A 13091-nucleotide genomic window follows, 5' to 3' on the forward strand; every position below is an offset into this window, starting at 1 on the left:
CTGCCTTTATTTCAAAACATCTTTCAACTATTCACAAGGGAACAATTTCAAAGTGGGAGATGATCCAAAAACAACGTCGCAAGTACTTGATTCAAATTCTGATGTGATGCAGCACACTCCAAGGTTTCTTCATTTTGCAATGCAAGGTCCAACTCGTAAGCCAGATGAAGTTATGTTCGCTGATTTTGAAGACTATTTCGTTCAAATGGAAGATCAGACATAGTTCCTGAATGCCAACAAGAGCATGCTAAAATGCAAGGTGTTGATTCAAAATTTTTCGAGGCAAACTCAGATCTTTATGATGTTTTTGAGGAGGAACTTGAGCAAACTAATGTAGGTCTACAAAATTTGTGTGAAGATGATGCTAATACTCTATTTTATAGCTATAAATCAATTTAGATTGAACTAAAGGAAGATAAGATTGATTGTTTCTTGAATATGCAAAATCAAGAAAGTGGAGTTTTGGAGCCTAATTCAAATTTTGAAGCAAAGTATCAGTGTTCTGAGATGTTGCAGATGCTGAAGAATCTTTGCTTGATGGTTGCATAGAGGTTTTTTCATCTTGAACCAATTCTAGGTCATTATGAAGTGAAATTTTATTTGTTAGAAGTGTTATTTGTTGCAAATCGGTGGCTAAAGTTGATTATGGACATGTATCTCAACTGTTTGAGCTTCTTCTCAAAGTCAGAAGTTGCAGATATTCAAAATTTTGGAGTTTTTCAAGATCAAATTTCTATGTCTGAAGTGCATATTGCTAATTTTCTCAATGGTAAAGTTGCAAATCAAATTTTACAGATCCTAGATGTTGAGGCTGATAACTCAATGATCCATCTTTCATATTGTTTAAATCCAATTTTGCAGATTGATGATCAGGCAAAGAGGGTTTTTCCCTGATTTTACAAACGTCAAGTGGAAATCAAAGGGATATGATATTTTGGATGTTTTTCGTGATAAAATTACAGAGTTGGCTGAATGGAATGATTGCTTCCAATGGAAGCAGTTGTTTTGTCTCAAATCTGCCTAAACTGTTTGATTTTCAAGAACAAATTTTTATGGATCATGTGTGTAACTTTTAATGGCCTAATAACTTGTGTGTAGCGGAAATGAGCATGAACATAGTGGGCATTTCATTAGAATAGATTCCTAATGAGAATTACAAGAGTGCTTGGGTGGAGAGAGCAACAAAAAGCATAACACCTAGTTAGATAGCATCGACAATACTTTCAAAAGAGAGAGAAATTAAGCTAATGACAACAGTTGAGGACCGGATTTGCATGGAGCCGGTCCCCCCTCCAAAAGGCTTTGTATTATGGTTTCTCCCATCAAGAGAGACATTGTACAATACAATTCTTTGTGTTCCTTCAAGACTAGCTAGTGCAATGAAGATGAAAGCTTCATGCACTAAGCAAACACTTAGCAAACACAACTTGAATTATCCCCGTTCTCAGACCCAAGACCTCACACACCTTTGAAGATGGTGAGAGCTAGCAGGGTATGAGAGTAGATTGAGAGGAAAAAGGAGTATCTTACGAGAAAGATGTACATCTCCTCACATAATCACTCATATTAGCATAGCTTAGCTTAGTAATTAGCTTGGTAGAGGAGATGAGCATGCATTGAAGCTTGTCTCTTGGTTGGATTTGCATCCACATGCCAAGAGTGTGTTGATGTAGGCTTCTATCTCACAAGCTTGGAGTAGGTGATGAGTTCTCCATTAAAGCTTGGGAAGAGATAGTCTTCTCTTTCTTCACACATGAGATTGTGTGAGTGTGTGTGTGATAATGCTTTGCAAAAATCAGCCCCCTCTCTCTCTTGGGCGAGCCCTCTTGCTATTTTCTTTTACTCCAGCCTCATTGGCCCTCCCCAAGTCAAGCCAATGACCATTAAGCAGCATAAGTGATAGCCTTTTGACATGTGTCCCCCTTTCCCCTTTTGTGAGAGCTTTAGGTAATTTAATAATTAAACTAAACTCTCATTGGACCCCTTTGCCTCCTGGCCAATAGGAATCAGGCAAGCCATTGGGCTCCTGAATGCTCATTGGACCCCTTGGGAGACTGCCCAATAGTCTTCTAGGAGACTTAATTCTCATTGGTTCTTTTATTAAGTGTTTTTAAATTAATTAAACTAGATTTACTCTAGCCTAATTCTCATTGGTCCACCTCCAAGGCCATCCAATAGGAATTGGGCACACCTTGTGGGCATCTGGGCTAGGGAGCTGACATGTGTCCCTAATTCCCTTTGTGTAAAGGGAGCCTGTGTGTGTGTGTGTGTGTGACTTTCTCTCTCATCCCCTACTCCCAAGGCTCGGCCCCTCCTATGTAGGGATTTTAAAAGACTTTTTTGTCACACACAAAGCATCCAATTTCCCCTAGGGTTGACCTTTGGACACAACCTTTGAATTTTGGAACCTTAGCATTTTGGAAGTCTTAATGGGCTGAACCTTAGGGTCTTTTTAGCCCATTGTTGCACATGGCTCTTTTGTAGATGGCCCCCCCTTTGGATCCCTATTTTCCCTCCTTTGGATCCCTACTGTGGCCGGTCTGCTAGCTTAACCAATATTCTAGCTTTTTCTCCCCTGGCACTTCCCCACATTCAATGATCAGTTTAATATGAGAAAATCATTTAGGAGAATTAGATATTGATTATTATGACATTACCTCTCTCTTGAAATCATAGTCGTCCTCGACTATGGTGTAGAGAAGATAAAGCATATTCATGAGTCCTTTTCTTAGCGGGTAGAGGATCCCTATATTACCCTACGACATCATTCCTCAATGGATGACTAGTCCATTTGGCGCTTGAGAGCCTGAGGCTGCCGCAAGCATGTCTGCATATTAGTCCTATCAATCTTCCATAGTAGAGTGACAAGCTCTACTTGGTGTTTGGGAGACGTCGTCTCCGCAAACTTGATCTAAGCATGCATACTACTTCATTTTTGTGCACAATAAAGGAAAAGAGAGTCTTATAAGACAAAAACTTTGTTCATTTTTAACATTTTGTACATTTGCTTACTCTTGGGAAGCATTGTAAGCATTGACAAGGTTTAGGTTATCCTTTAATTGTATGCCTTGCATCCATCTAGCATCTTCAAAAGGATAATTCTTAAACTTAATAAGATATCGTCGGATAGTCTTACCGCCTCTTAGTACCTTGTCTTCATGTCAAAGAATGGACTCGGGCTGCAGCACCTCCTCTTGGTCCTCGATCTCCGGTGGGTCTTCAATAGTTGGTTCTTGAGGTGGCTCTCCTTTGTAAGGCTTTAATAGGCTCACATAAAAAGCATTGTGTATGAGCCAATGATTGGGCAACTTGAGTTGATAGGCCATCTCATTGATTGGCCTAAGAATCTGAAAGGGACCATAGTACCTTTTTTCTAGTTTAGCATAGTACTTTTGGTGGCCCGTAGGATTCTTGCCCGTCGTGTGCTTTAATCGAGCCTTGGGAAACTTTAACAAGACCCAATCATTTTCTTTAAAGGCTTGGGCTCTTCTGTGCTTGTCAGCAGCAGCCTTTTGCCTTTGCTATGAGATAGAGATAGCATCCTTAATCTTTTGGAAAGATTCTTGTAGGTCTCGGCTATACTCATCTGCAGCGAAGATCTTCCCATGTACCTTAAGTAGCAAGGGACTTTTTGATCTTCCCTCAATTACCTCGAAAGGTGCTTTTCCCGTGGAAGTATGTACAGTGTTATTGTAAGCATACTCCACTAAGGGTAAGTACTTCTCCCATTGGGATCTTTGATCTACTTCCGTTACATAGGCTTTTAGTAGATCAAGAATGGTTAGGTTAGCTATTTCACTTTGGCCATCCGTTTGTGGATGATAGGCCGAAGAGAAGTTTAGCCTTGTCCCTAAATTCTCAAAGAGACCCTTCCAGAAATTACTGGTCATTCTAGGATCTCTATCCGACACTATGGACATTGGCAAGCCATGGTACTTGAAAATTTGTGAAATTAAGAGGGTTGCCATTTGATGGGCTTTGATAGTCTTTTTGACAGGTATAAAATGAGCTTGTTTACTGAACCTGTTGAAATTAAGAGGGTTGCCATTTGATGGGCTTTGATAGTCTTTTTGACAGGTATAAAATGAGCTTGTTTACTGAACCTGTCTACTATCGTCCATATTCTCGTATTCCCATGGATAGACTTAGGCAATCCAAAGATAAAATCCATGGATATGCTCCCCCATGGTGAATTAGGGATTGGCAAGGGTTGAAGCAATCCAAGTTGCTTCCCTCTATCAAATTTTGTCTTTTGGCATACCACACATTTAGAAACATACTCTTGTATGTTCACTTTTATGGTAGGCCAATAGAAATATGTTTCAATTCCCTTTAAGGTAGATTGAATCCCTCTATGCCCCGCATAAGGTGGAGCATGAGATTCATACATTACTTTCTCACGTAGTGAGTTAGTAACGCCTAGTCTATTGCCATAGAGAAGATAACCATCTTGTAAGGTAAATGGTTCTTCTTTCTTCCCTAATGCAAGGGCTGAAATCACATCTCTAAAATCGGGATCAATAGCATACTCATCTATCATTGAAGATAGATCATTGTGAGTTGCTATAGAAACCGCATTCACTCTCAGCCGTCTTGAGAGTGCATCAGCTACTTGATTATGCTTTCCAGCAATGTGAGCAATATGAAAATGAAATTGCCAAAGGAAATTTTCCCACCTCATTTGTTTTTCGGAGAGCTTGGTCTGCATCATGAAGTACTTAAGACTTTGATGATCTGTTCGCAGAATGAAAGGAGACCCCAATAAATAGTGCTTCCATGAGTCTAAGGCATGTAGAACTACAAGGAGTTCCTTTTCATATATGCCTAGAGCTTGCTCAACAGGGTCGAGCCTTCGACTCTCATAGCCTATGGCATGCCCTTCTTGGAGCAAAACAGCTCCAAGGCAATCACCACAAGCATCACATTGGACCTCAAATGGTTTTGAGAGATCCGGTAGTGTAAGCACAGGTTGAGAGATAAGCTTTTCGAAAGCATTTTTCTCCTTAGCATACCATGTATACCTAACGCTTTTCTTTGTTAGGTCATGTAATGGTCCCGCAATTTGTGAGAACTTTTCTATGAAGCGTCTATAGTATGCACACATACCTATAAAGCTTCTTAGTTCATGAAGATTCCTTGGTTTAGGCCATCCTTTTATTACCTCTAACTTAGATGGATCCATTTGGATGCCATCTTGAGAGATAATATGACCTAAATACTGAATCTCTTGCAAGAAAAATTCACTTTTCTTTCGATTAACATAAAGTTTATTCTCTCTTAAAACTTGAAATATTACCTGGAGGTGTTGCTTGTGTTCCTCCAATGAATTAAAGTAGATGATAATATCATCAAAGAACACTCCAGTGAAGGTTCGATGAGGCCTGAACAGCTTCTCCATCAAGCGGTTGAATGTGGCTGGTGCATTGGTCAAGCCAAAAGGCATGACAATGTATTTGTAAAGACCAAATGTGGTGCGAAATGCGGTCTTTACAATGTCTTGATCAACTATCCTTATTTGATGATAGCCACTTTTTAGGTCAATCCTACTGAAGTAGGTCGATCCTTGTAGCTTATCAAATAGGTCTTCTACCCGTGGAATGGGAAACCTATTCTTGATAGTGATCCTATTTAGTGCTCTATAGTCGACACACATACGATATGTGCCGTCTTTCTTTTGCACTAATAGCACAGGTGAGCAAAATGGAGATGAGCTTGGCCTAACCATACCCTTCTCAACTAACTCATGCACTTTCCGCATAATCTCCTCTTGTTGAGCTTGAGACACTCTATAAGGAGGTTTGTTAGGCGGTGAACTTCCTGGAAGAAGTTCAATTGCATGGTCATCATTACCCTGTTTAGGAGGTAGCTCACAAGGGATGTCGTCAATAAAAAAATCTTGAAACCCCTTGAGAAAATTGGATAACTCTAATTCCTTTTGGTTGCTTTTATTTTCTTTTGTTAAAGCATTAGGTTCATTTTGAGAATCTTTAACAAAAATCATGTACACGGAAATAGAGCTCTTTATTGACTTGTTGAAAGCTAGTGTACGTACAATGGGGATGGTGTTACCCATTTCCTTAGCATCTATATACATGTCTTTTTCCCTGAACTTAAAGGAGATTCTCGTTTCAGGAAATTTAACATCGGTAGCTAGGCGGTCAAACCATGGTGCCCCTAGGATTACATCCTCATGCTTGAGAGGAGAGATAAAGAAGTCCTCTTTGTCCACATAGCCTTGGACATGAAACCTCAATTTCCCAATTAAGGGAGTGACTGAAGCTTCTTGCCCCTTGAAGGCACTGTCTGCAGGTAGGACATCTCCCATCTCGTAGGATTGTATGCCTAGCTTGGTGGCTAACTCCATAGATATAAAATTGTGAGTAGAACCAGGGTCAAAGAGAATAAAAGCATCATGTTCTCTTACCTTTCCCCAAGCATGGAATAGAGGAGATCCTTTGTGGTGATTTTGGTGAGTCTCCTCCTCTTGGATTTCAACCAAGGAAGCTCTAGGAGGATCTTGGCGGTTGTTCTTCTGGGGGCAAGCGCTGTACACATGCCCTTGTTCACCGCACTTGAAACACCGGTTATCCTTACGATAACGCTCAAGCTCTTCAGGAGAGAGTTTATTCTTACCTTTGTAAACTCCCTTCTCTTTAGCTTTGTTGGAGTTGCCCTTAGGAGAATTTTGGACATTGTCCTTCCCCTTAGGCTCATTGGAACCCTTGTTTTCCGGGGGCTTATTATTTCTTTTAGCCCCCGTTTGGAAATTGATTCGAGAGGCCACCATAGTGTGGTGTATTACCGCCGATATGGTACGTGGCCTTTGGGAGTTGACATATTCCGCCATTTCTTTGGTTAAGCCCGCACAAAATTGTTGCTTTTGCTCTCCAAAATCCAACTTTTTGAAGACACTGGCTTTGAGTTGTAGGTCCCAAAACTTGTCTACATATTTGTGGATGGATTCATTGGGAGAGAGCTTTAAGCTTCGCCATTCGGTGAGTACTTTGTCTTTGGCATCGGTGGCCAAAAACTGCTTCATAATGGAATCTCTTAAAGCTTTCCATGTTCGTGGAGCTTCATCGTTGGCTCGTAGGCTAGACCACCATTGCCTGGCGTACTTTTGAAAGTGCATAGCTACATGTCATAGCTTAGAGGACTCCGTGAAGCCCTCATCTCCAAACACCGCATCGAATTGTTGGATAAAGGCCAAAACTTTGTCCGTAGCACCAAGGGTACCATCATAGGTAAGGAAAGAGATGCTCTTCCCTCCCTCTTTGAATTTCTTCAACTTGGACGACCTCTTCCATGCGGCATAGGATTTCCTATGGCCTCTTCTTTTTGATGGTTCAAAGATTGCACCATCACTTTCTTCAAAAGGTGAAGAATTTGAAGAAGGTGGAGAAGAGGGTGACCTCTTTCTTGCCTTTTTCTTGTCTTGATCTTCGTTGTCTTCACCATCACTTTCATAAGAGGAAGAAGATGGAGAAGAGGGTGTCCTCTTTCTCGCCTTTTTCTTCTCTTGCTTTTTATCATTCCTCTTTGAATTATGGCGTGGAGAAGAGTGTGATGGTCTTCTCCGCTTTGGTGGTGATGGAGAGCGTTTAGCCCGCCGTCTTCGTGGAGCCATCTTCGCCGAGGTGGCGGGAGACTCACTTCTTTCTCGTTCCTTCGGTGGAGGCTCTTGAGTTCTCCTTTGGGAAGGAGATGCATAATCAAGAAGTAAATTCTTGAGCCCTTCGTACGGATTCTCTTCTTCTTCCCGAATCGGAGAGAGACCTCTTTTGAGAGTCTCACAAGGAGGCTTCCTAGGTGTTCTCTCTTCATGGTGATGAGCTTGGAGAATCCCGTGAGCACGGAGCTGCCATTGCACTTCACTTTGGAGAGATGGATTGCCCATGGCTTGTTGAAGCCTAGAAACAAGATAGTTAACAAGCATTGAAGCATCATTAGTAGCTTGCTCATGAGCAAAATCAAAGTTGTCAACATTAATTTCACTCTCTTTACTATTGTCATCCATTCTAACAACTTTTAGGTGTAAACGTTTTAGGTGTACTTTGGCACTTCAAGCCCTAGTTGCTACTCCTCTTTACCCCTTTAGAAAAAGCACTCAAGCTACTGTACCCACGGCTCGAATACCATTAATTGCAAGGAATAGAAGAGAGGGTCTTTCGACACCAAAACAGCACCGGCTCCTGTCAAGCTTCTAATAGCTCAATAGTGGTTAAGCCATAGCCAAGCCCCGTAGGACTCCACTATTAAGACCATAGCTCTCGACGGTGATGCCCCGTTAACTGCACGAAGGCAGGCGCACTGCAAGGCTGAAAAATCCCTATTCTACTTACTCACAGGAAATTAATAATACCAACCATTCGTAGCTAGCTTGAGGACCTCCCTTCTTAAGCAAGAAAAGAGAAACCTTGTGCTCTGATACCAATGTAACTTTTAATGGCCTAATAACTTGTGTGTAGCGGAAATGAGCATGAACATAGTGGGCATTTCATTAGAATAGATTCCTAATGAGAATTACAAGAGTGCTTGGGTGGAGAGAGCAACAAAAAGCATAACACCTAGTTAGATAGCATCGACAATACTTTCAAAAGAGAGAGAAATTAAGCTAATGACAACAGTTGAGGACCGGATTTGCATGGAGCCGGTCCCCCCTCCAAAAGGCTTTGTATTATGGTTTCTCCCATCAAGAGAGACATTGTACAATACAATTCTTTGTGTTCCTTCAAGACTAGCTAGTGCAATGAAGATGAAAGCTTCATGCACTAAGCAAACACTTAGCAAACACAACTTGAATTATCCCCGTTCTCAGACCCAAGACCTCACACACCTTTGAAGATGGTGAGAGCTAGTAGGGTATGAAAGTAGATTGAGAGGAAAAAGGAGTATCTTACGAGAAAGATGTACATCTCCTCACATAATCACTCATATTAGCATAGCTTAGCTTAGTAATTAGCTTGGTAGAGGAGATGAGCATGCATTGAAGCTTGTCTCTTGGTTGGATTTGCATCCACATGCCAAGAGTGTGTTGATGTAGGCTTCTATCTCACAAGCTTGGAGTAGGTGATGAGTTCTCCATTAAAGCTTGGGAAGAGATAGTCTTCTCTTTCTTCACACATGAGATTGTGTGAGTGTGTGTGTGATAATGCTTTGCAAAAATCAGCCCCCTCTCTCTCTTGGGCGAGCCCTCTTGCTATTTTCTCTTGCTCCAGCCTCATTGGCCCTCCCCAAGTCAAGCCAATGACCATTAAGCAGCATAAGTGATAGCCTTTTGACATGTGTCCCCCTTTCCCCTTTTGTGAGAGCTTTAGGTAATTTAATAATTAAACTAAACTCTCATTGGACCCCTTTGCCTCCTAGCCAATAGGAATCAGGCAAGCCATTGGGCTCCTGAATGCTCATTGGACCCCTTGGGAGACTGCCCAATAGTCTTCTAGGAGACTTAATTCTCATTGGTTCTTTTATTAAGTGTTTTTAAATTAATTAAACTAGATTTACTCTAGCCTAATTCTCATTGGTCCACCTCCAAGGCCATCCAATAGGAATTGGGCACACCTTGTGGGCATCTGGGCTAGGGAGCTGACATGTGTCCCTAATTCCCTTTGTGTAAAGGGAGCCTGTGTGTGTGTGTGTGTGACTTTCTCTCTCATCCCCTACTCCCAAGGCTCGGCCCCTCCTATGTAGGGATTTTAAAAGACTTTTTTGTCACACACAAAGCATCCAATTTCCCCTAGGGTTGACCTTTGGACACAACCTTTGAATTTTGGAACCTTAGCATTTTGGAAGTCTTAATGGGCTGAACCTTAGGGTCTTTTTAGCCCATTGTTGCACATGTCTCTTTTGCAGATGGCCCCCCCTTTGGATCCCTATTTTCCCTCCTTTGGATCCCTACTGTGGCCGGTCTGCTAGCTTAACCAATATTCTAGCTTTTTCTCCCCTGGCACTTCCCCACATTAAATGATCAGTTTAATATGAGAAAATCATTTAGGAGAATTAGATATTGATTATTATGACAATGTGGATCATATTTTATTTGGATGTTGGGAGCATTATGTCTTTATGCACAGGTTGTTGAAGGTTGAATATGCAAATTTTTAGGTTCAAGGAGGTTTGAAGAAGGTACAACATTGTATTCAAGTTTTGGTGTCTGAATTGAAAAAACTTGATTTTTAGAGTCCGGCTCTCATGTTTCAAAGGTTGCACAGACTGATTCTACTAATGTTTACTCCATTATCTTGGAGAATGGACATAGTTATTCAATTTTGGTTTCATAAGTTCATTTTGTATAAACTCTCATGGAAGTATCTTTACTTTGTGAAATGGCACAGTGATGTAATCCCTTGGGAAATGTTTGGGTGATGTTTAGTTTCTCTCTATGATGTATTTTGTGTAGCTTGGTTTAAGTACCAGGCACTACACTTTGCTTCATATGAAGATCCTAGCATTGAGTTTGTCACAGTGCTGTATGGTGTATTTGTATATCTTGGATTGAGTTACAAGCACTATACTTTATGCTATATAGTAACTAGGGAGTTTTGGGAAAATAGGATAAGGTATTTGACTTTGATAAAGGGATGTGTGGATCTGAGTCGGATTTCTACAAAATCCACCACCGGGACGTGCCATGTGTTGACTAGGATATTGTTGAGTCTGATATTTGGTCAGTCAGATTATTGATGAGTCGGATGTTGGTTAGTCAGATGTTGGTCAATCACATCTTGTTGAGTCGGATTTTGGATTACTGCTGCTAAGTCTGATATTTGTCTGAAGTCCGATTTCAGTGTTGAGTCGGATTTCTGTTGAGTCTAATTTCTATTGAGTCATATATTTTACCAAGAACTTCTTTTGGGTAGTTACAACTATTTTGTGTTGGATACTTTAGGGGTTGAGGCTACACCTTGTAGAAGGGATTCGTAGTCATGTAGTTATGTGTATTCTTTTTTAGTTTAATTCATTTAAAAACAAAAGAACCAATAGAAACTAAGCTCTCTAGAAGACTATTGGACAGTCTCCCCAGGGTCCAATGAGCATTCAACAACCCAATGGCTTGCCCGATTTCTATTGGCCAGAAGACTAAGGGGCCCAATGAGGATTGAATTGCATGATTTAAATACCTAAAGCTCTCACAAACTGGGGAAAGGGGGACAGATGTCACAAGGCTATCACTTATGCTTCTTAATTATCATTGTCTAAGCTTTACAGGGTCCAATAGGATGCCAACATGTGCAATTAGCAAGAGGGGTCGACCAAGAGAGAGAGAGGGGGCTGATTTTTGCAAGGCATTATCACTTACACACACACACACACACACACACACACACACACACTCACACACACAAGCTCATGTGTGAAGTAAAGAAGACTATCTCTCCTTCTCAAGCTTTAATGACAGCTCATCATCTACTCCAAGCTTGTGAGAAGGGAGGCCTACACCAACAACTCTTGGCTTTGTGATGCAAATCCAACCAAGAGCCAAGCTCCAATGCATACTCATCTCCTCTACCATGCTAATTACTAAGCTATGCTAAGCTATTATGAGTGATTATGTGAGGAGACATACTTTTTTCTCGTAAGATTACTCCTTCTTCCTCTCGATCTACTCTCATATCCCGCTAACTCTCACCATCTTCGAAGGTGTGTGAGGTCTTGGGTTTGAAGAAATTGATGTTGTGTTTTACAAGTGTGATCTTGGTGCTTGAAACTTCCATCTTCATTGCACTGGCGAGTTATTGAAGGAGCACAAAGTAGTGTATTGTAAAATGTCTCCTTTGATGGGGAAAACCTATAATACAAAGCCTTTTGGAGGGGGGACCGGCTCCATGAAAATCCAGTCCTTAACTGTTGTCAGTAACTTAATTTCTCTCTCTTTTTAAAGTATTGTTCATGTCTTTCTAACTAGGTGTTATGCTTTTGTTTGCTCTCTCCATCCAAGCGCTCTTGCTATGCTCATTAGGAATCTATTCTAATGAAATGCTCACTATGTTTATGTTATTTTCCGCTACACACAAGTTACTGGACCATTAAATGTTACATTGGTATCAGAGCACAAGGTTTCTCTTTTCTTGCTCAAGAAGAGAGGTCCTCAAGCTGACTATGAATGGTTGGATTATTAATTGCAATTGAGTAAGTAGAATAGGGATTTTTCAGCATTGCAGTGCGACTGCTTCGTGTAGATAACGGGGCATCACCGTCGAGATCTATGGTCTGAATAGTGGAGTCCTACAGGGCTTGCCTACGGCTTTAACCACTATTGAGCTATTAAAAGTTTGACTGGAGCCGGTACTATTTTGGTGGTGAAAGACCCTCTCTTCTACTCCTTGCAATTAATGATATTCGAGCCACGGGTACAGAAGCTTACTGCTTTTGTAAAGGGGTTAAGAGGAGTAGCAACTAGGGCTTGAAGTGCCAAAGTACACTTAAAACATTTACACCTAAAAGTTGTTAGAATGGCTGACAATAGTAAAGAGATTGAAATTAATGTTGATAGCTTTAATTTTGCTAATGAACAGGCTACTAATGATGCCCCTATGCTTGTTAATTACCTTGTTTCTAGGCTTCAACAAGCCATGGGAAATCCATCCCTCCAAAGTGAAGTGCAACGGCAGCTACGTGCTCATGGGATTCTCCAAACTCCCCACTAAGAAGAGAGAGTACCTAGGAAGCCTCCTTGTGAGACTTCCAAAAGAGGCCTCTCTCTGATAAGGGAGGAAGAAGAGGATCCGTACGAAGGGCTCAAAAATCTACTACTTGACGCATCTCCTTCCCAAAGGAGAATTCAAGTTTCAATGGTAGAGCCCCCACCGCTTGGAGCTGCCACCGTCCTTATGTTCGGAAGAGAAATATGTTCCTATGCTGGATCCTTCAGCATGATGCTTGGAGATTGTGTGTGTGTGTGTGTGTGTGTGTGTGTGTGTGTGTGTGTGTGTGTGTGAGTGAGTGAGTGAGAGAGAGAGAGAGAGAGAGAGAGAGAGAGAGATTTGTTTGCGTGCATGCTTGTTGTTTAAGGTGAATAGCTCAGGAGTTATGTCAATTATTTTTTCAACGCCAATGCTGTCTGCTCCTAGTGCATTAGCTCGATTTACTAG

The 13091-nt window shown here is 41.2% G+C and overlaps 1 pseudogene; it reads left to right on the top strand.

Moving 5' to 3' along the window:
- Positions 1–651: 651 nt before the first annotated feature.
- The window catches only part of LOC147420726 (uncharacterized), a 53107-nt pseudogene continuing 40667 nt past the window's right edge, over positions 652–13091 (top strand).

The sequence above is a fragment of the Adiantum capillus-veneris genome, chromosome 28 (assembly GCF_014529385.1).
Source record: "Adiantum capillus-veneris isolate H3 chromosome 28, ASM1452938v2, whole genome shotgun sequence".
In the NCBI taxonomy this organism is placed as follows: domain Eukaryota; kingdom Viridiplantae; phylum Streptophyta; class Polypodiopsida; order Polypodiales; family Pteridaceae; genus Adiantum; species Adiantum capillus-veneris.